Source organism: Lissotriton helveticus, chromosome 3_1, assembly GCF_964261635.1.
Source record: "Lissotriton helveticus chromosome 3_1, aLisHel1.1, whole genome shotgun sequence".
NCBI classification, from domain to species: Eukaryota; Metazoa; Chordata; class Amphibia; order Caudata; family Salamandridae; genus Lissotriton; species Lissotriton helveticus.
The window spans coordinates 1,925,270,677-1,925,295,430 of record NC_136061.1 but is presented as its reverse complement, the minus strand read 5'-3'; positions in this window follow the sequence as shown (position 1 = coordinate 1,925,295,430).

Genomic DNA, 24,754 nt, shown 5'->3' with positions numbered 1-24,754 from the left:
TTGGAGTTAAATAGACATATCCCCCCAATTGTCACACTCAGGGGGGAGTGCAAGATCCTGGCGTACGCTGATGATGTGGCGGTTATAACATCTTCACCCACGGAGGCTATAAGATATGTGGAAGAAGAGGCAAAAGAATTTGGGAAAGTGTCTGGGTACTCCTTGAACACTGGAAAAACACAAATTATAAAAAACAACAAGGCTCTATGTCAGGATTCTAGGGTGGCACTGACAGGAACATATTTGGGAATAACTATAACCTCAGCTCTAGAAAAAGTAGTAGAACTAAATATTGATCCTGTCATACAGAAAGTAGGGGGTGAGCTCGATAGATTGAATAATCTCCATCTTACTTTGGTTGGAAGAGTAAATATTATAAAAATGCTAATTATGCCAAAATTTCTATACCTTTTTCGAACAATCCCCCTATGGTTCGATAATGTCTGGTTTAAAAAGATTGAGAACATGATTAACAAGTTCATATGGTCCAAAGGCAAGACTAGAAGGGCGGCGAGATTCTTGGCACTTCCACGTGAAAGAGGAGGTTGGGCACTACCAGATATTAAGCTTTATTATTGGGCTGCTGCTCTACAGTATATGATAGGATTAATAGGTGGAGCCGAAGAAGAAGGAGAGGATCATCTGGGGTCATTAGCAATATATGGTATTTTGATGGGTGAAGAAACCAAGAATATTTTTTTGAAAAATTTTGACACAGCATATTTTAAAAGAACACGCTTTAAGACTATGTTTGGAGCTTATAAGTTATGGAAGGCGTTTATGAAAAAATTTGGTTTGGGTAAATTCAATAGGTATACGAGGATATACGATAATATGGCATTTCCGCGAGATATATTTTCTGATTCAACATATAGAGAGTGGTTTCGAAATGGAGTAATAAAAATGGGGGACATTATGGGGACACAAGGGATGAAACAATTTGGAATAATACAGAAAAAATTTAATTTGTCAAGAAGTCATTTTTTTAAATACTTACAAGTAAGAACTTTCCTACAAAATAAAAGAGGGGGGACGAGAGGATTTGAAAAAAACAATATATTAGAAATAATAGAGAGTGGAGTAGATTGCACTATTAAAAGGTTCTACGCAGAGTTAAACGAGCATAGATCAGATGACATGGCCAAATGGGGGGAAAGTTGGTCAGCGAAGTTGGGTATAGAACAAGAATGTTTTAAAGACTCATTAGACTTAGGGATAAATATTTTGTGTTCTGCATCACTACAGGCACAGCAATACAAGACCTTGTACTGGCTTTACTATACCCCGGCTAAACTAGCACAATGGGGAGCGACAACTGGTATACATTGTCCCAGGTGTACGAGTGCAAATGCGGATGCCATTCATATGTTTGCAACATGTCCAAACTTAGTCATATTACTTAAGGAAATTGAAATGTTCTTACAAAGGGCATTAAAAGTAGCTGCTAATTTAACACCTGTGACTATATTATTAGGGACAGATGGTAGTAATGAAGATGAAGCAGGGAAATATTGCATCTTCATCGCTATGGCAGTGTATAGACTATGTATAGCATCTGCATGGTTAGATCAAACGGTACCATCATTCCAGCAATGGTTAGCCAGGCTGTTGAGTATACATAATTTAGAAAGAGCAATCTACTCAAGAAGGGGGAAAAATTCGAGGAAACTTGGCTTGAAAATATGGGAGGCCATAACGAAATGGAAGGAAGAAGGATGATGTATATAGAAAATGTATCTAAACTGCATTTGTATATAAATTGTATATAAATTGTATATAATCGATATTATCTAGTGTATACTCAATGCATAAAAGGATATCAAATCAATATATAAGTTTTAGGATATTGAGCTAATTTTAATTGTGACTGATGTTATATTTTGTTTTGAAGAATAAGTTCTACCTTACTCTATGTCTGGTATATGGAGATGTACTGTATGAATATTCCATGGCTATGTTGTATTGTTTACCTGTTCCACGCCCCCTCTGTGTTCCAGAGGGTGGTAAATATATAAAAATCCTTCAATAAAAAGAATAAAAAAAAAAAAAAAGAAACTGTTTTAAACCCAGTTCTGACGGTACCCCCCACCAAAGACCCCTCCCTGGGCTTCAGTGGGTGGATCTTGTGTAATTCAGCAACCAATCTTGGAGCGTGAACATTAGAACTTGGCTCCCAAGATCGATCCTCTGGGCCATAGCCTTTCCAATCAACCAAATAGAACAGACGGTTCTTTCTCCATTTTGAGTCCAGAATTCTTTTCACCTCAAATTCTTCAGCTGATTGCACTTGAACAGAAGTAGGTGGAAGTTGCAGTCTCAGATTTGGTGGGTTTTGCTTAATCAAAGAGACGTGGAAAGTGGGATGGATCTTCATTGACTTAGGAAGAGCTAACCTTACACTAACAGGATTGATCATACGTACAACTGGGAAAGGGCCCACAAACCTAGGTTGAAACTTTCGATTCCCAACTAACCTCATGTGGCGAGTAGAGACCCAAACCAAATCCCCAGCCTTCAAAATTGGACTCTCTCGTCGTCGTTTATCTGCCTGTTTCTTATAGCCAGATTTCGCCTTAGAGAGATTCAGAGATGCCGACTGATAGGTCTTCTGCAATTTCCGAATCACCTCCTCAGCAGCTGGAACATCAACCTCCACCTGTCCAATTAGCATATTTGGATGTCGACCTGAATTAAGAAAAAATGGAGAGAAACCAGTGGCGGAATGGACTGAGTTGTTATAGGCGAACTCCGCAGTACTCAATAAGGAAGGCCATTCACCTTCCTGATCCATCAAATACAGCCGGAGATATTGTTCCAGGTCCTGATTGACTCTCTCAGTCTGTCCATCTGTTTCTGGATGGAAACTGGTGGACAGCCGAGTATCCACTCCCAATCCCTTCAAAAATGACCTCTAAAATCGGGAAACAAATTGTGAGCCCCTGTCAGAAATGATCACCCTTGGAATCCCATGAAGCCTGACTATGTGCTGAACAAATAAGGAAGCCAGTTGCGGGGCGGTAGGTAAGGCCTTCAGAGGAATAAAGTGACTCATTTTCGTAAATTGGTCAACCACCACCCATATCACTGAATACCCCAAACTAGAGGGCAAATCCACAATAAAATCCATCAGAATGGTATGCCATGGGGATGGGGCAGTGGGCAGAGGCTGGAGTAATCCCTGTGGGGACTGTCTGGAACTTTTCCCCTTGACACACTGCTCACAAGTGGCAACATGCTGTCTCACCTGAGTGTCCATACCTGGCCAAAAGAATGTTCTCTTCACCAATTCCAAAGTTTTAACTGCTCCTTTATGGCCTGTCAATGGATGATCATGAAGCAACTGAAGGACTTTCTTCTGAAGCTCCTCACTTGGAACAAACATCTTTCCTTGAACATATGGCTTTCCTTCTCTAACTTCTCGATCCGGACCTTCCATAATCCAATTGGAGAATTCAGTACTCTGGAATTCTTCTCTGATCCGATCTCCTAATTCATCCGCCCCAACGGTGGCTACCAACTTTTCTTGTGGGATGATGAAACCTTCAGAGACTTCTTCTCCTTCAACATCAGTGCTGAGACGAGAAAGGGCATCCGCCTTCCCATTAGCAGATCCAGGTTTATATGTCAAGACAAAATCGTAATCTGCAAAGAAAAGAGACCACCTCAACTGACGGGGAGTGAGGGTCCTAGCTGATTTTAAAAATTGCAGATTGCGATGATCGGTGAACACCGTTATTACATGCTTAGCTCCAAGCAAGTAATGTCTCCACACCTTAAACGCATCTTTCACTGCCAAAAGTTCCTTATCAGCTATTGAATAGTTGATTTCTGCTGGAGACAGTTTGCGAGAATGGTAAGCAACTGGATGCAATTGGCCAGTCTGCTTATGGCGCTGAGACAGAATTCCACCTATGGCCAGATTGGATGCATCAGCTTCAACGAAGAAAGGCTCCTTCAAATCAGGATGTTGCAAAATTGGAGCTGAAACAAAGGCTTCTTTTAAAGATAGAAAAGCCGCTTCAGAATCCTTCGCCCAATCAAAACGCACATTCTTCTTCAAAAGTCTCGTAATGGGACTTACTTTCTCAGAAAAATTTTGAATGAATCTTCGATAAAAATTTGCGAAGCCCAAAAAGCTTTGTATTTCTTTCACCGATCTAGGGGCTGGCCAAGATTTTATTGCTTGCAACTTAGTGTCATCCATAAAAACTCCTTCAGGGGAAAGAATAAACCCCAAAAATTCCACCTTAGAGGTATGAAAAACACATTTCTCCAATTTTACAAACAAATGATGTTCCAGCAAACGCTTCAGAATGACTCGGACATGTTCCACATGTTCTTCTGGATTGTTGGAGAAAATGAGGATGTCATCGATGTACACCACTGCAAAACGATCCAAGAACTCCCGCAGTACATCATTAACAAAATGCTGGAAGGCGGCTGGGGCGTTGCATAGACCAAAGGGCATTACTTGGTATTCAAACAACCCCAGCCGAGTTCGGAAGGCCGTCTTCCACTCCTCTCCCTCTGCCATGCGAACCAAATGATATGCCCCCCTCAAGTCTAACTTGGTATAAATACTAGCATCCTTCACTTGGTCCAGAAGCTCAGAAATGAGGGGTAACGGGTAGCGGTTCTTCTTAGTCACCTGATTTAAGGCCCTATAGTCTATACAGGTTCTCAAGGAGCCATCCTTCTTTGGAATAAAAAAGAGAGGGGAAGACACAGGAGACTGGGATGGTCGTATAAAGCCACATGCCAAACTCTGTTCTATGTACTCCTTCAAATGCTGATTCTCGGGTTCAGATAGGGCATAGATCCGACTGCAAGGTAAGGAGGCGCCCGGCTCGATCTCTATCCGGCAATCATACTCTCTATGTGGAGGCAATTTCCGGGCTTCCTTCTCGTTGAATACTTCCATAAAATCTCGATATTCCTCTGGGATTTCGGGCAGCTCCACCGCACAAATCATCTGTACTTGATCCGCCAAACTTGATGACATCGTGGCCTGGATCCCTTCCACTCGACACTGAAAACAATGGTCCAAACAATAGGTCGAATTCATTTTCACGGTGCGACTTGCCCAGTCAATATGAGGGTTGTGCTCAGTGAGCCAGGGTAGACCAAGGATCATCTGAAATTGCGGAGCATCAATTAAATTAAAACTAATGTTACTTCGATGCTCTCCTGGACCCAGCACCGTTATGTCTTCAGTATCAAAGACAATAGGACCTGACGATAAATTGGTGCCGTCCACAGCTCGAACAGGCTCAGGTCTGAGTTTCTTTTCAAATTGGATTCCCAAAGATTTAGCAAACTGAATATCGCAAAAATTTCCAGTTGCTCCGGAGTCCAACATAATTGCAACCTCTTCCTCACGACTTTTCCCAAATTGGATCTTACAAGACAGTATCAAATGTGGTGCCGCCGACTGTAGAGTGTTAGCTAAAAGTTGAGATTCAGGAGTTGTCTCATGCTGCGCTCCCACCAGTGCAACTCCGCCTACTGGTGGGGCTTGTCTTTTACCCACTGATTTGTCTTGGGCCTCTTGGGACATTCTTTGACAAAATGGCCTGACTGGCCACAGTACGTGCATAACTTGCCCAATCTTCGCTTCTCTCTCTCTTCTTTAGTGAGAGGTCCTCTGACTGTGCCGATTTGCATCGGTTCTTCTCCAACACTTCCTTCGACATTCTTAACTGGTTCTGTCCTAACACGATCCAAACGAGGTGGAAACGGCTTGAAATCTTTTCGCTTCTCACTTCGCCGCTCAGACTGCCGTTGATCAATTTGGAGCACAAGATCAATCAGCTCAGACACATCCGTGGGTCTCTTAGGAATTTGAGCTAAACCATCTTTCAATTCGTCCTTGAGTCCCCTGTAAAAAATTGCTGCTCTCTTTTCAGCTGGCCAGTTGGTTTCAACAATCAATTTATTGAACTGCGCCAGATAGGCCACCAAATCCTTAGATCCCTGTTTCAGATCCAACAATTCATTATCTGTGGTCTGTGAAATTGTTCTACGATCAAAAATCCGTAAGAATTCCGCTTTGAAGTCTTCAAACTTGTACAGAACCGGATCATTAGAGGTTACCAAAGGCATGGACCATGCTGCTGCGTCACCACTCAGGTAAGAAAGCACGAAAGCCACTTTGGACTGGTCTTCCTTAAACAAAATTGGTTTGCAAAGAAAATGCAAGGAGCACTGAGTCATAAATATCTGGGCTTTATGCGGGTCTCCCTGGAATCTTTCTGGGGGTGCCAACGGAATGGTCGGAGACATGGCATGCACAACTTGTGTGGTTAGGGTAGAGGACGTGGAAGGTGAGGGATCAAATGTTGGAGATTTTAAACCCCCAAAATTAGGACTAGGACTTACAGAAAGTTGATCTATTCTCTGTGGCAAATAACCAGCCTCTTGATTTGATTTCCTAACCTCTTCCCCAGTTTCGCTCAATTGCTTCTGTAACCCTTCCAAAATGGAAGCTAATGTCTTAACATCAAAACCTTCAGCCATCTTGCTCAGACGGAAGAAATATAGGGCACTTCACTCTGTCACGAAGTGTACCTGAATTCCTTGGTTTCCGTGGGAACAGATGGCATGAAGGGAGGTTCCAGCTGAATAGTTCCCAACTCCCCTACACCCCTGGACCCAGAGTGCTCTGAGTCCAGGAGGGAGGGGGAAAGGGGAAGTGGAGAGACAAGAGAGACTGCCACAAGGTGTCGTCAAGACTCTTCTGATATGGTCAGGTCACACCTGGAACATTAAGCACATCATTACTACAGTTCTCAAACTCTCTCTTGGAATTCTCAACTACAATCTTTCTAACTCTCTACCCACCTTTATTTAATGTGGAATTTGCTGCTCTCTTATGGTAACTTCAATAGATCTTTAGTAGTTTCCTTGCTTAATTATATTTTTTGTTGGTGGGTCAAAGTCTCTGTTTGGTGCCAGCAGAGCAGAAGCGGTGGTATATAACAGTATCAATCATATGCATATAATTAAGATACCCCCATATACAATGTGACTGCAGTAGTTATATTCTGACCCAAGAAGAAGACTGCTGTTCACGAAGCACACTCCTGACTGATGCTCATTAATTCCTATGCAAGGCTCTTTCTGAATGATACTTGAAAATAGTTCTGAAAATGCGGATACTACAATGTCTACCTTACTCAGCAGAATAAGGTGTGAATACCAATTGTCTGACAAGTTCGTGGAGAATGCTGGTATCACACTTAACAAGCGGTGAATTTAAAAGTGCAAGTTCTCTTACCGCTTGTGCTGGATACTAGGAAATGGAAATGCTTCCAAAACAGGAATGACAAGCGCTGAATAAATCACTGACCAGTTGCTGCCTGAAGTCCAGGAAAGGGCCCTCGAAATGTCAAATACTGCTGCTTGAACAACACAGGAGGAGATGAGGGGGACTTCACTGATGAAGGGAAGCGCTCTGCTACAAGTACGGACGGTCTTGTGTGACAGAAAATAATGTCCGTTTCAGACCGGGAGCACGAAGACCAAAGACGTCTCCGCTATCAAGTAATAACTGTGAACGAAGTTACCCAATACTAAAGCGCTTCACTAAGAACGCCAAAAAATGAGAATGCGGACTTAATAGACGCGCTCGGCAAAGAGCGTCTTGCCGCCTGAGTTACTACAGTTGAAGTGCGCAGAGGAAAAGCCCCGCGCACCTGAAATGGCGGACTGGGCTAACTACTAGAGCGCTAACAGAACATGTGGCGTGGCACAACCAGGAACGGGAGCAACATTAAACATACGGTGACTGTGCCACCCGCTGTCGCCAACTCCAAATTACCAGAACGTTAGTGGCAGCTAAGTGAACTGAACGTTTGAAACCCAAAGAAACTGTTTTAAACCCAGTTCTGACAAGTAGACGCTCAAGCAAATGTCTCTAGGGCACTTTTTTTTGTCGAGTATCATGGCACACTGACCTGTTTTTTTACCCATTATATATCCCTTGTATGCAGAAGAGCATGTGATTTCCAGAGCCCCTCCCTGTTTTGGGTTTGGTCTGGTTTTCGAAATGTTGGTGAGTTTCACACAGGCTGGCCAAGCCATGCTCTTCTGATCTGTAGTTGCTGACAATCATGAAGATACCAAAGAGTGCTGTTGCACTTCAGAGAACAATTACCTCCACACTAGCTACAGGGGTCTGGCTCATGTCAAATAGGAGGCTTTGGAAGTGTTAGATTTCAAATAAAATTTCCGTAATGCGCAGAATCGAAATGCCCTTTTTGCTATGCCTAAATTCTATTCCGTGTTAAGTTAGCATTCATGGCACCATCTTTATTGCCACCATCTTGTTTTGTAACCAAGATCGAGTTTCTGTCTCATAGTGCTCGCCTCAGCAGCAAGGCTGGCCCTGTGCCTTCAGCGTGTACTTCTCAAGGTTAAAGCTTTGCTATACTAATGAATGTACCATTTATTGTTGCATACCTTTGCTGTTAGAAAAACCCGTTCCAACATCTTAGAATGGTAGGCCCTGGCCGAGTCGCCTTGGGGTCGAGATAGCATGTTGCCAGCCCTGTGCCATACTCATCTTTGTGGGCAAAAACAACAGTTGATGGACAGAATGCAGAACACTGTCATACATTCACCCCAGTACAGAGATATGGGCCTAAATCCATCATTTTTTTGCACTCCACACCACCCCAAGTCAGACATGGCCATATGCAAATCAGCCTTGACCCTGTGCCTCATGGGAACAGTCCAGACCGAACTGCCAAGCCCTGTCTTTCCTGGACCGGAATCAAGCATCCAAGGACCGGTTTCTGGCATTACAGCCAACTAGGCCCAGATCCTTGTACTGGGGTGAATGTATGACATTGTTCTACATTCTGTCCATCAACTGTGTTTTTTGCAATTTTCACCCCGAGTGGGCTGGGTATGCTCAGGCGTGAGTCCCAGGCTCTCCACACGACTGGAGTCAAGCTATCCAGGCTGATGAAGGCTGATAGCCAGAAACCGGTCCTTGGATGCTTGATTCCGGTCTGGGAAAGACATGGCTTGGTAGTTCGGACTGGACTGTTCCCATGAGGCACAGGGTCAGAGCTGATTTGCATATAGCCAGTGTCTAACCCAGGGTGGTGTGGAGTGCAAAAAAACGATGGATTTAGGCCCAGATCCTTGTACTGGGGTGAATGTATGACATTGTTCTACATTCTGTCCATCAACTGTGTTTTTTGCAATACTCATCTTTGTGTGCCTTCTTTTTCCATCATGGAAAAAAGAAAAAAGAGTAGAGAGGCGCACTCAATGAAATTAGTAGCACAAAAAGTCCATTAAATACGTAGATCTTCTGTCGTTTTCTTAGATATATTCTTTATTTTCATTCACATAAAACGGCACAGCCAACGCGTTTCATCCCCAAAATGTGCCTAGGGAATTTCGTCAGGGCATATACTGAACGGTCAGGTTAATGCAGTGGTCTTAGAGAAGATCGCTCTATCGACGCTGTTGTAAGAAATTGATCGCAGTAGATCACAGTATTTTCCTGGAAAAAGTATGTCGCTCAGGTCCGAATAGGATAAAAGTTCATGTCCCCCGGATTGGCCGAAGATATAGGTTTTGACAGACAAGGTGTCTGTAGATCCCGGACACGTATAATGCCTTGGGGGAACTTCACGGTAAAAGACGTTCAGCGTTCTCCGAGGGGTAACCGGCTCGTGTGGTACCTAGTCTTCGCGTTATTGCGGAAAGTACCTCTGATATGGTACCCGTACTCCACCGCTCCTCCTCATGGATTAGTGGCAGCCACTAATCCATGAGGAGGAGCGGTGGAGTACGGGTACCATAGTCTGTCAAAACCTATATCTTCGGCCAATCCGGGGGACATGAACTTTTATCCTATTCGGACCTGAGCGAAATACTTTTTCCAGGAAAATACTGTGATCTACTGCGATCAATTTCTTACAACAGCGTCGATAGAGCGATCTTCTCTAAGACCACTGCATTAACCTGACCGTTCAGTATATGCCCTGACGAAATTCCCTAGGCACATTTTGGGGATGAAACGCGTTGGCTGTGCCGTTTTATGTGAATGAAAATAAAGAATATATCTAAGAAAACGACAGAAGATCTACGTATTTAATGGACTTTTTGTGCTACTAATTTCATTGAGTGCGCCTCTCTACTCTTTTTTCTATTTGCTTTGATACACATCCTTGGCAGCGGATGGTGAGAGTAGCAGCACCACCAAATAATTTTGAAACAGGAAAAGTTGATGTGCGAAACCTTGGTCAGCTGCTGTGTGCTTTGGTTTATTCTTTTTCCATCATGGCTTGAGCTGGAAAATTCCAGTTTGGGCGGGTCTTTAGAGGTGTTGGAAATTTATAATTTGTGTTACTGTGAAGACATCCAAATGACAAGGCTTCTGTTCAAATGGCATCTCAAGCACTTGCATCCACAGAACTCTCTATTCTGGAACGAGCCCCTTTATTCGCTTTGTGCTCATGGAACATTAGTGGCCTCCAAAATAAAATCTCCAACTTGGACACACTTTTTTATATTCGGGCACACTGTAATAGCACTACAAGAGACATGGGCCACCCAAACCACCCCAGTGACCGGTTTTATTGAATTTTGGAAACCGGCGGTCAGAGACTGTCTCTACGGCCACCCAAAAGGGGGCCTGTTGATTTATGTCTCTAACAATCTAAAAGGCCCGATTATGCCATTGAACTTCGACGAAGACTGGGTCCTGGGAGTCAAAATCAACTCATGGAGTAACCAACGCCCCCTTCTACTGCTTAATATTTATATCAATCCCAGTACCCACTCCAAAAAGATACATCTAACACGTTTAATGAAAATTGTGAGGGACTTGGCCGTGGACCAACAGTATGCCGATTGTATAATCACAGGGGATTTTAATACCAACCTCTTCCAGGACAATATGGAAGATCTTGAAGGGCTAACCCCACTTGCATCTGCAGAAGTTGAGGCGCAATCCAAACCGCTAAACCGAGCCTACTGCAGTTTGGGGGAACTCTGTGTGCTGCAACTACACAGTGCAGGATTTGTGGTAATAAATGGAAGGTCCACTAATGACACACCACCAAACTGGTCTTGGACGAATGGCCGCAAGTGTTCCTACTTAGATTACACTATTTGCAACTTGGCTTTGCTGAAGCATCTGGACAACTTCAGTATACAACCGCGAACTGAAAGCGACCACCGTCCCCAGTCCTTAACCCTTAAAATAAAGCCAGAGTTCCATAAATCTGCTCCAATTACAATTACAGGAATGCACTGTGACAACCTGAAACGCCTAAGATGGAGTGACGAAATAATACCCCTTGTCACGGAGGCAAGCTTGGCCCTTATCTCAGCCGGCTCCGATCTGGGGCTTCTTCCAGTTGCTGCATGGACAACGTTTTGTTTAAAACTTATAACGCTATTTCCAACCAAACAGTTCTCTCGGACAAATTCGGTCACCTGTCAGGGCATAATTTCACGAGAGACAAGGGCACTGAAGACACTTAGAAACAGCGCCTTGCGGTCCCTGATGAAATCCCCAGGAGATAACGAGCTTCTTAAGGTGTATAAACTCGCCCAAAAAACATTTAGGCAGGCAGTACAAAAAGAAAAGCAACTCCAACAAGATGATTTCTGGTGCAAACTAATATGGGAGAGCAAAAACCACAACGCAAGGAAATTCTGGGCCTTAATTAACCGGCAAAACTCTGGTAAGTCCAGCTCCGGCTCAGCAAATATACAAGAAGCCAGCTGGTCCGCTTTTCTAGTGGATCACTTTAAGTCCCCAGAAGGAATAGACGCATGTCCGCCAAGGTCGGCGTCGACAAGCCCAAGCAAAAGTGGGAGCAGGTCTACTGGTAGCTTGGACCCCAGCACCGACGATCTTCAGACAACTCAAGAAAGGGTCACCAAAGTCCTGTTGAAAGCAAGAGCGGACGGAGCACCGGGTCCCAATGGTCTACCTCAGAACTTGTTTAAATCTAATCTACCCCTCTGGTCCGGCTATCTAACCAACCTTTTTAATTATTCCCTTAGAACCTCGATTATACCGGATTCTTGGCGTGGAGCGATAATCCACCCAATCTACAAATCAGGTCTCAATTCATGTAAATGTAAATGTATTTGAGCTTGTAAAGCGCACTGCTACCCGTCCATAGGTTTCCTGGCGCTGTATAACTCTGGGGAACCCGTCCTGGCTTTCCCTGTGGGATGGTCCCTGCTGGGAGTCCCCAAGGTGGAGCCAGGCATCCCCGGAATTGATGGGGCCGTTGTGGAGATTAGGCAAGCTAATGCCCAGAGTTGCCAAGTGGAACCCCTGATTAGAGTAAGCACCGAAGCGAGAATTATCGAGTCCGCTGACCCAAGTCCACGACCCTGCTGCGTCGGGAATTGAACCCTGGTCCCGGGCCGACTTCTGCTCCCGGGTCTGCCACCTCTAACCAGTGAGCCACACTACTCCACATTCATCACCAAACAATTACAGACTGATAGCTCTCTTGGATATTGAGGCCAAACACTACGCGAGCATTCTCCTGAACGAGCTGAGAGCGTGGGCGGAGGAGAAGAATCTGATTCCAATGAACCAAACCGGCTTCATTGCCAAATCCGGAACCATGACTAACTTACTGACATTAGCCATTATTGTTGATAAAGTATGCTTAACATCTAGGGCTGTTTTTTGCTGCTTTGTTGATTTTAAAGCCGCTTTCGACAGGGTCCCCAGGGCAGCCCTATGGGAAAAGCTAAGGAGATGGGGAATCCCTCGAAAACTTCTGGAGGCAATAATTCAGTTATATTCAGGTACATGGGTTCAGGTGAAGCTGGGGTCCGGCACACATCTCTCTCGGAAAATCATGACAACTAGGGGTGTCAAACAGGGCTGTGTGCTGGCCCCACTTCTTTTTAATCTGTTTATTGCTGACCTGACGACAACTTTAGATGAAACAAATAGTCACCCCCCAAAGGTGGGTGGTGTTCCCATAAGCAACCTGCTTTACGCTGATGACCTAGTGCTTCTCAGTCTAACCCGCGTTGGTTTACAAAGGCTCCTGGTAAAATTATACAATTACACCACTGCAAACCTGTTAGAGGTTAACCTAAAGAAAACTCAAGTGGTTATCTTTGGAAAAAAAAGAAAAGCCGGGGGAGGATGGTCATATAACAACATGACCATTGCAGTAGGAAGTGTATACAAATACCTAGGGGTCAATCTCGACTCAAGGGGTAATTTTGCGAAACAGCGTAAGGAGATATCTGCTAAAGCTGTGACCCTACAGGTGACCCTGTCTAAGCTCTCAAAAAAATTGTCTGGCCCAAGTTTAACTCCTCTACTAGAGGTCATGAGAGCAAAAATAGGCCCGACACTGTCTTATGGTAATGAGATTTTCAGGGGTAAACTGAACATGAATTTAAACCAACACGTGACTAATATTTATAAAAAGTCCTTCGGTTGCCCAAAAATGCCTCTGCTGCCCAGATTAGGCTAGAATTTGGTTTATTAAACTATGAAGCCTCCAGCATTGGCACATTTCTAAATCTCTGCCACAAATTCAGACAAGCAGACATAGGCTCATTGGAGTCACTAGTTTGGCAAGATATCTTTGTGAAAAACCCAGGGGGCAGGTATGGGTGCCTCTTTAAGGAGTACATTCAAGAACTCTCTGCGGGTGACCTATGGGATCTCAACCCCAGTATGACAGTATTTAAATCCACCATTAAGAAAAGCGTCCGAATAAGTTCCCTCATCATGGATAAAAATCACCTTGCCAAACGTAGACACGCCTGGGCCATCATGAACTCGTACGGGCGGCTGGCTCCTGCAACCTATCTATCCTGCACCTATTCCCTGCACCTAAAACTCGGTTTTATGGCTATCAGACTTAGTGACTGGCAATTTCTAAAAGATCTGCCAGGCTGGCGTCGTACGTCAGATGAAATATGGTGCAGAGGGTGCGGCAGTTCGGCCGAAACTCTGGAGCACGTGGTTTGTCTTTGCCCAGCACTCATGGCACAGCGCAGACGTAAATTGAATGTGGAGTGGAATAGGTTGGGAATCCGGTCCTGCAGACAGGCAATCATTGCGGCCTTATGCCCAGAAAACACGGCTTTAAATATCGGCCTTATACTGTTTATACGCTTTGCATATCGCAACTTTTTGCATGCTCCCCTCATGTTGGGAGCGGCCTAAACCAAGTTGTATCATCTGTAATTGACTTTATTTATTGTTGCACTATCATGATTCGTTACTACTGACCTGCTGTTGCTATTTTATCTGATCTCTTTTTTAACATTTGTAATTATTTATAACGGCGGGTGCGCATACAAGTTCAACACGGTAAATTACTGTATAACAAACGCTGTATCTTTTATCTTCTTTTAAAAAAAAAAAAGTCGTTTTTAAACATCGCTTGGATTGTTCAATAGGGAACTGCACAACGCAATGTGGGAACTTTTATTCACTTAAAGTTGATCATTGATGTTATTTTTGCTCTTATAATGTGTATTGCTGTTGGCACTTCTTTTAAGGATGTTATTTTATATCCAAATAAAGATTATTATTATTCAAAGACGGGGGTCAGTCCCTCTGCTGTCATCTAAGCAGACTGGTCAGACTGGGCTCTGCTGCAGCGTATTATCAATAAACTAACTGGTTTGTATTCTCTACTGTCCTCTCGACTCTTCATTTATTGGGAAGGCAGATTGGTAGCTGTGAGTGACCCGAGTAACCCTAATTTGGCCACTTCCTCCATTTGGTGACCCATCCTGCCCGTAGTCTGGTCGTGGAGGTCAAGGTTGTGTCTGGTCGGATGGGCGGATCGGGGATCCCCACACGATTGAGCTTGGTTCTCGTGGCTGCCCCGCCTCTCTGATTGGGCGGCTCCTCATCTAGCGGTCCTCCTGGCTGGGGTCCTGAATGGCAAAACCCTTGGAATTGGCCGTTGGGTCTGAAGAGTCGGCAGTGGAGAATAATTTTCTTCACCTGTGTGCACCAGGTGTGTTTGTCTTGATTCTTGGTAAATATGGCGCCATTCTTGAATAATCTGAATATGGCCTCAGGACCATTCTTGGCTTGTTTGAACTTGGTGGGTCTGTGGACCCATCAGTAATATTAAGTATGGCACAGTACTATAAGCACAGAGAGAACGAATAGATAGAGAAGGTGGATAAGAAAAATAAGGATTTCAAGATGAAGGTGTTGATGCAGCAGATGTTTCGGGTGGAGGTAGAGGGCGAGGAATTGGCCCGGCCTGACAGTTGCCCTGTACTAGCCGAAATACTATGCTTTTGAGGCCAAATCAATGTGTGTATTGTAAAGAGGAGAGGCACTGGTGGGCCGAGTGTCTGACGCTGTTACAGAGGGTTGAGGCCCGAGGGGGTGGGGACCACAGGACAAGGAAGGGTAGCAGTCAGTTATGGTGGGGGCCGGACAAGTGAGGAGCAGCCAGATCAGTCTTCTACCATGATGATTATGACTTGGATGAAGTGACGGGACTTAGCCACGGCTGGGACAGCCAGGGGCAGGGTGGGGGATCAGTCCAGATCCCTGTGGACCAGTGTGGTCCCTATGTCACTGCTGATCTGCAGGGCTCAGTAAAGAAATTGTTGGTGGACCCAGGCGCAATGAATAGCTCTGTTTCTCGTTCACTGGTCCCCAGGGCAGCCCTGTCTGGCCAAAATAATGTTTCAGTAGGCTTTTCAGACATACCAGTTGTGAGCCGCATCTCCAAACCCCTGTCCCTGACCATTGGTCGTTTCACTATATAAATTCACCCTTCTGATTGACCTCTAGTTGTGGATAAAATTTAATGGGTTTGGACCCGTTGAAGAAGTTACATGCGACCATTTCTTGCTCTCCGGATGAACTTTATATGATCATAGGTCCAAATGTGACGACTGCTAAGCAGTGTTTGTCAAAAGATGATCCTCTTCCTGTTGATTTTAGGGAAGTACCGATGACATTATGGGCTACGGGTGACACAGACGTAGGATTGTTGCAGATCCCTCCGGTTTCTATCAGAGTGAAGGACGATGCTGCCCTGCCTTGCCTTCCCCAGTATAAGATCCCGAAGGCAGGAGAACAGGTACTGCTGCGGATTATACAGGATTTGTTTGCATCTGGTCATCTGGTCTTGTGGAAGAGACAAATACTAATGTGTGCAATAGCCCTATTCTTCCTATCTTAAGAAGAGCACCCATGGGTTCCCCAGATAACCACCCGGATGTCTACTGTTTTGTGATTAATCTGCGTGAGGTGAATACAATTGTAATCCCTCCGTTCCCTGTTGTCCGCGACATCACTGCTCTCCTGACCATGATTCCTCCCTCTGCCACCTACTTCTGAGTTATTGATCTGAAGAAGGCATTCTTTAGCATTCCTATACACCCAGATAGCAGGTATTTATAAGGATTCTCCCTGGCCGGCAGAAGTTTTAGATTTTGTCGGGCTGATCAGGGCTATACAGAAAGTCCTAGTATTTATATCCAAGCTTTAAAAAGTCAATTGGACTCCCTTGGCCTGCCCTCAGGTAATTTTGTCCTGCAGTATGTGGATGACCTTTTGATTGTTTCAGATGCTGAAAAGGGTTGCAACGGTTAAATTATTACTACATTTGGCATACCATGGACATAGAGTATCCCTTTCTAAATCTTAATATTCACGACAGGAGGTCACCTACTTAGGTCACCTACTGTGGAAGGAGGGAAGGAGACTAACTCTTGAGCGCATTGCTGCCATAACAAAGATGCCTGTCCCTAAGACGCAACGAGATGTGCAAACCTTTATAGGTATCACCTCGTATTGTCGTCACTGGATCCCTAACTTTGCATAATTAACAAAATCCCTACTGCATTTAACAACTAAAGATGAGGATGACCCCCTGCTCTGGACGCATGTCTGTCAGTATCCTTTTCAGCAATTAAAAATAGCACTTTGCTATGTGCCTGTTCTTGGCACCTCAGACTACCAGAAGCCATTCATGTTTTATGTACATGAAGCGGCTGACTGTGCGCTTTCTGTCTTAACACAGGCCTATGGAGGTAAGCAGGGGCTGTGTGCTTACTTCTCTGCTCAGCTTGACAACGTCGCCGGAACCCTCCCGAGCTGTCTGAGAGTGGTCGTGGCAGTAGCCATTTCTATCCGACAATCGGCAGGGCTCGTCCTTGATCTGCATCTTACAGCTATGGTTCCGTATGCTGTGGACATACTTTTGAACAGAACAAAGACGCAGCACCTTAATAGTGTGCGGCTGACTTGCTACGAACTGACCCTGTTTGCCCCACACGTCACCATCAAAAGATGTGCTACTCTGAACCCAGCAACGTTACTACCCCTCCCTTCTGAGAGTGAGGAGATGGACCTGCATGAATGCATCTACCGTATGGAGGAAGAGACGAAGGGATGGGTAGACTTGACTGATGTTCCCCTATCTGTACCCCAAGGGGAGCTATATGTCGATGGCTCTTGTTTTAAGTTACCAGATGGCATGACAACAGCAGTCTATGCTATCACCACCCTATGCACTGTAGTTGAGATGTCACGAGTTCCCTACCAATCAGCGCAAGCTGCAGAGCTAGTGGCCCTTCTTTGTGCTGCACGTTGAGTGACGGACCGGCTGTCAATATATATACTGACAGCCAGCACGCGTTTGGAGTGGTACATAATTTTGGGCGGCTCTAGGTGGAGAGGGGGTTCATTATGTCCCATGGAATTAAGGTTCAGAACAGACTACTGATACACATTCTGTTGTCAGCCTTGACACTTCCTAAGAGACTAGCAATAGTGAAGTGCAGCTCCCATAAGGCAATAACTAATGACGTTGGGAGGGGGAACGCATTTGCAGATCAGACAGCAAAGGAGACAGCCCGGAGTAAGATGAAGAGGATGTTTGTGGAAGGTCCAGCTAGGTAGGTGCATGAAAACAAGATGTTCGAAAATACTGTGGAGAATGTGAAAGAGATCCAGAGTGAGGCACCAATTGAAGAGTTAGCAATATGGCAGGATAGCAAGGCTAAACTGGATGAGGATAGATGTTGGATACGTCCTCCCTGTGGTCACCATGGCACATGGGCCAGCACACAATAGCGCAAAGGGAATTTGCAGATTTCTAGACCCGTATGGCGAAATGACAACATTCCTAAAGTTGCAGCCCACCTGATCAAGTACCGTATGGCTTGTTTGATGCACAATCCTGGAAAGGGTACTCCCACTCCTATTGTTAGTTTTGCACCGTTTTCCTTCTCTTTCGAGGTTCTCCAGATGGATTACTTTGAAATTGAACGAGTCAACAACTTGAAATATGTATTGGTGGTTGTCTGTGCATTCAGTAAATGGGTTGAGGCTTACCCCACGAAAGAGAACATTGCCATGGTGACGGCGAAGGTACTCTTGAAAGTGTTCTTCCCGCGTTTTGGTTTACCCCATTTGATCTGGAGTGACAACGGCAACCACTTTACTGCTCAGGTCATCCAGTTGGTGTGCGACGGATTGCACATTAGGCAAAAGTTCCATTCAGCAAAACATCCCCAGTTGAGATGTACAATGGTACTTGCAAACTGAAATTGGCAAAGATCAAAGAGAGCACAGGATTGCAGTGGGCCGATGCTTTGCCCCTAGCCTTGATGTCCACAAGAGTCACAACCCATTCTAGAACAGGATTGTCCCCATATGAAGTTGTATTTGGGCGCCCGTCAAATGTCTGGGGTGTCACACGATCGCGCATGTTTTCTGAAATTGGGTTCTAGACACCAACAGATTGCCTGCGACATTGCAGCAACATCCAGAGGCTCCTGGTCATGAATTGCGGCCTGGGGACTGGGTGTTGGTGAAGAATTTTCAGAGGAGCTCTTGCTCTCCTTCTGGCCACTAGGACTGCAGTGAAAGTCGACGGGTGGAAGAACTGGATACATAGCACCCACTGCAAAAGGGTGCTCCTTCCACTCCCCTATGACAGGATCGTGGACTGTGAAGGGGAGCAAGTGCTGCGGTTCATTCCCTTTTTGGATGCTCGGCTCACATGGGCACGGACTGAGGAGTAGGGGTGGGCGGACATCTCCGTTCCACCCACGGAATGTGCGGAGATTTGCCCCTTCCACCTTTCGCAATGTAGGCGGAGAAACGAGGCAAATCTCAGCACATTGTAATGGAAGTTGGCCTCCCGCCCCCGGCTCGCCTCCCGCCCGCAGCATGCGCATTCCGTGTGAGGATCAGTTCCCATAAGAAGGTGCGATGGACACGGATGCACCGCCGATAAGGTAAGTTTTATTTTAAATGTTAATGTTATTTAATACTGCGGGCGGGAGGCAGGCGGGAGGTGGGCGGGAGGCGGGCGGCGGGGGGGTGTCACGTAACGGAACTACGCGGAGAGTGCGTGGTTCAATCTCCGTGCCTCTCTGCGTAAGTCCCTTACGTGACTTCCACCCACCCCTACTGAGGAGGAGAGTAATGCAGTGCTGACTAAAGCAGTGCCACCTGAGATCAAGGCCATCCAGGAACCCCAGCCCGTTAGCCCACCTGTGATTGAGTCACATCCACCTGAGACCCAATCCACTGATTTGCCTGAGTCTGACCCTTTACCCCTTGATCCCCTTGAGCCTGACCCTTTGTTCCCTGACCCTGCTGTGCCTGGAGTATTGAGGTACAATTTGCACCCCCGTAAAGGAACAGTGCACCAAAGGGAAAGCCAGGTTAGTAAGGATGGACTGCATTGCTGAAGAATAGCGTACTTGTACCTTGTTTGTGGTACCAATGTTAGCCTAGTGACAGAGGGATTGGTGTGTTATTCAGAGTCACTGAACATGGTGAGTGGACTGTGTTCTCGAGATACTTTGCCCTGCAACTTGGGATCGTAATACGAGCTGGACGAACAGCTCCACCACCTGTGCTAAAAACCGTCAATGTTTAATGAACAATATATTGTCTTGATTTTTCTTTGTTTTTTCCAGCTTGGCTCTAAGGGTAAGTCTCTTCATAGTTTCACAAGAATGCATCCCTTTGGTCGTCCCATAGAGGAGGAGGAGCAGTCTTTTGCAGCTCCACGCCCTGAGCAAAATGAGGCTGTTTGGTCCTCCTGGTCTGTGAGAAGTAAAATTGTATTTGTTGCAATCATTCTCATTTCCCTAATATTGGTGCTTTAGGTAACACACTTTCTCGAAGAAAAATATCCTATACATACCCTGAACGGTACTACGCCTGAACCTACCGAACATATTTTCGTTGCTCTGGTGCCCCACTAGGAGGAGCACAGCAAGTCTTATAAAGATAATGTCTGATTGTTACCCTGGGTGACTCACAGAAGTGAGAATGTATTATCCATGCCTCTGTCATATGTTAGTAGTTGTGAGGGGTGGTTTGCATTGCTCAGCATGGTCCGTTCCCCTTTTCACGTTGATCCACTTGAACAAAAGAGTACTGGTTCCCGTACCCTGAATAAGAATGTATGTTTCCAACATAAAGTACACCCGGTGCTCCCACAGGTCAGGAGCAGTTTGGCAGGTTATTCTTGAGCTCCTGAATGCAGGCGTTCAAGGGGGTAAGAAATGGGGAATTGGTCTCAGATGGAGAGGGACAATTTCCTACAGTTCAACAAGTCTGAATACTATCAGTCTTTTCGGGCTTGCAACGTCACTGAAGACAAGCCGATACCTCTGTCAGTGGTGGAAGTCATGGCCCCCTTTTGCATCCAGGATGTTGGAGAAGTAGAGGTGGGGGAGAGCAGATGCAACACCACATACGACCTGTGAGTAACTAATAGTCCACACCCTCATCCTGCCACCTAATGTTTATTTCTCTGCAGAGTGTATGGTTTTGTTTGGCTCCCTGAAGGATGGTCGGGAAGGAGCTACCTCTCTAACCTCCTGCCACCTGCGTACATAGCCCCTCCCAATTATCATAAGGACCATCATTTGCATCGTAGAGGTGCCCCTGTACTCCAGTCTAAGTGAATGATTAGCACGGATGACATAGATCAGACAGACACCACCTTACAGCAGTTCACAGATGCCATGAAAGGTTTCATACCTTTTTGGGGTCCTGTGGCTAATAGTCTCAATATCTGACGTCTCACCTGGGTAGTGCAAGGGGTCATTAATACAACTGCGGGAATATTGACAAATATCACAGTAGAGGCCCAGGCTACGAGACTTGTTGCCCTTCAAAATCGTTTGGTTGTAGATGTTATCTTAGCTCATCAGGTGGGGCTTGTCGTGTCATATTAGAACATTGGAATGTTGAGCACTCCATTGAATAAAATGGAGTACTCCGGGCTTCAATGGGCCGGTAGAAGCTAGCAGAGCAACATTCTAATTTTTTTTTCCACTCACAACTACTGCTGTGAACAAAGGCCTCTCGGGTCCAAGGGGATTTAAATACATTGGGGGCGAGAGGCTTTTGTTTTCTTTATTAGAACATTCTGCCCTCTAGTGGCAGAATATTTTAACAGCCTTATAGCCCTCCTTAGCTGGGTTATACTGGCCATTAAAGTCCTGCTCCCTTGTTGATGGCCCTTGGTTCGGGCCTTTAACGTGGGAGCAGGCCTTTAATGGCCGGTATAGCCCGCTATGGCGGGCTAAAAAGGGTTTATTAGGCTCTAAGGAACACTGTTCTTCCACTCTCATTCAAAGTGTAACGGGTAAACAAAATACCTGCCCTTGAATGTACTCTATTTTCTATTTCCAATGCTGACTGGGGCAAAAAATTGTCCGGGGCACCATAATAAGAGTGGTCCCCATTAGCAAATTGAACTTGTAAAGACAGACTGTATATGTGCTTTGCAAGATATGGGCAACTGCATGCATGTGTGCTTGCTGCTGCCAATGTCTGTAGTAATACTAGAGAAAAACTGGCCCACTAGACCATAAAACAGGCCCCCAAACTGCAAAAAAATGGCCCACGTACTATTCTGTCAGCAGGAGCATTGGAGCGTAGGAGCGTTGCCCCACTTAAATTACCCCCAAAGATGGAAGATAAAATGGTAATTCATTCCCATTTTATTTGTCATCCTCCTGTCGTGAACCGAGCGTCAGGACGGGGGCGGGGCTGCTGTTGAATGACAACAGCAGGGAGGAGGGTCAGCTGTTTGTTCACTTCTCAAAGTGCACATGTTTCTTTGGCCGGCTGTCTTGCAACAGCCAGCCACACATGCACACTTTGAAACCTCTAACCCAGCTGTCTTAAGACAGCTGAGTTAGAGTAACTGCAGGACTCCAGTGTCCTTGGGAGCGGTGAGTGAGGTTGCTCTCTCCAATCAGTGCGCCTCCTCCCCTTAGATGCTATCCGCCACTGCCTGTCAGACACTGCCTGGTTGTCCTATACTATAGGCCAGTCAGTCCCTGAGCGCAACTCTGATGAAAACAAAAGAGGTGACTGCCAAATGGTATACATCCAGCCATGCACAGCAGCATTGTTGCTACAGAGTAAAGCACGTTTATTCCCCCCAATTTTTTTTTAAGTTGCGCAAAGCTGATCTTGTTTATAAAATATACCAAAAATTGTGATGTCAAGGAACTTCCATATTTGTGTACTCCCACAACAGATTTTCTCAGACAAATCGCAACATGTATCAGTTATCTAACTCCTCATTCACCATAAAGGTGTGAGCAAGCAAGTACTTCTGAGGTTCGAACACAGATGATGTATGTTTTTGTATTAACGGTAGCAACAAAGCAGAGATACTGTATGATGGATTTCTACTTAATTTCACTGTTCATTTATATGTATTTTATGCAGGAGCTTTATAGAGCAACAATATTTGACACCTCATTGGTGCTCCTTACATCTACAAAAATTACACTGCCACCCTTTAACTTGTCAAACCATTTCCCTGTGACGCTGTTACATTGAGAAACGTTTACCGAGTCATCCTGTTATTTATTAATTTTATTATTATTTGAAAGGTTTTATAAACTGCGAACAAGACCCATATGGGTATCAGAGCACTGTACAGAAATGGCAAAAATGAGGGTAACAAACTCAATGGGAGAGTAAGTGAAGGTTACAACACAGTGGGAAAACAGGCCTAGATGAGCTTTGGGGGTATCAGAAGATGTCATAGAGCACTAAAACAGTTTAACATACCAGCATACAATAAAGTACACTCATGTATTACAATAAGAATCAAAATATTAACAAAACCAGAGCATAAGAGTCAGTTGATGCTGTTAAAGTTTGCTTGACATGTTTCCTGAAATAAATTGTGGAGAGATTACATCTGATCTCTAAAGGCAGGGAGTTCCAGATTCTTGGAGCCAGACCGGAGAAAGTACGATTGTAAGATCTTTTCTTTTTGAATATTGGTGGTTTCAAGAGTAGGGTGGTCGTACCTCTAAGGTTCTGGCCAGAGCTTGATAGTTCAAGCTTATTTGCCAGGTAGATCGGAGAGTTATACTGTATGGTTTTATGGGTCAGGCAAGCTATCTTGAATCGGATTCTGGCTTCACTAGATAGCCAATTCAGTTGCAAAAGGTCGGGGGAGATGTGGTCATGCTTTCTGGAGCCAGTGATGAGTCTAGCCGATGCGTTCAGGGTAGCTCGAAGTGAGGCCAAGCTAGCTTTGGGAAGACCAGCAAGGTTCACCAGACCATATTTCTCTCTTACCTAAGTTGAGTGAGACTAGTGACGGAGGGCGTGTTTCTCCATAGTCTCTCTGAGAGTCTAAGATTGCACCGCTCATCATTTAGGCCACCATTAAACCAGGGTTTGGATTGTTTGACGGGAATCTTTTTGAGTTGTTTTGGTGCAAGAGTATCAAGAATGTTAGACACAGTGTTAATGTAGTGATCGGAGATAACATCAAGGTCGGTTATATTGGGGGGGTTGTATTTTATTTTTGGTTATTGAGGTTAGCATATTGTTGAGGTCTCTCATATTGCGCCTCAGTTGTTTAGCTTTGAGGGGTTGTCCCTGTCCATCCAGGCCATTTTCCAAGATGTTAGAATGTTAACATTGAATAAAGAGTCAGGTTCACTGCTAGCATCAGGGATATATTTAGGGGTAGCATAAAAGTAGGGTTTAGAGTAAATTTTAATTTTGGGTTGATATTAGTGTCAGTTTCAGAATTGAATTGAATTGAAAATTGAATTGAATTGAAAATAAATGTATAAACGCGCAAATTTTGCCCAAAGGCATCAAGGCGCCTGAATTAGACATTGGGATAGGGCAAACAGATTAGGATTAGGTTAACGATGACAATAGGTGATAGGGTGAGCTAATGTTAGGTTTAGGTGAATGCTAGTGCTACACTTAGGAATCAGTTATAGAAAAGGTGAAGGCCCTGGAAAAGGGAGTTACAGTAATGGTAAGAATAGGGCTTAGATTAAGGAGTAGTCAGGGTTATGGTTCTGTGTTAGGAAGCAGGCTCTTTGACAATATAAAAGCATTGTCAATGCAATGGCATGAATTTGTCATTGTCTGCTATGTAAAGGTGACTATATAATAGTTGACTATTTATTTGTTGCCTATGTAGTGGCATACATTTGCCTTATGCTGCTGTGAATTGGGCGGAGATCTCTGCTGTAACACTGCTGAAAGGGTTGATCCCTCCTGAGGTGGAAGCCGGGAGGTAGACTGCTGTGATATTGCATACTGTGTGTATTGTGCTGACTACGAGCGTGATCTGCACTTTTAAAGCGGCAATTTTTAAAACTCTCACTTCACTTCCCCTGTGTGTATTGTGCTGATTACTAGCGTGATTTGCACTTTCAAAGCGGCGATTTTTAAATCTCTCATTTCAATCCCCCTTTCTCTCTCCATTATTCTCTG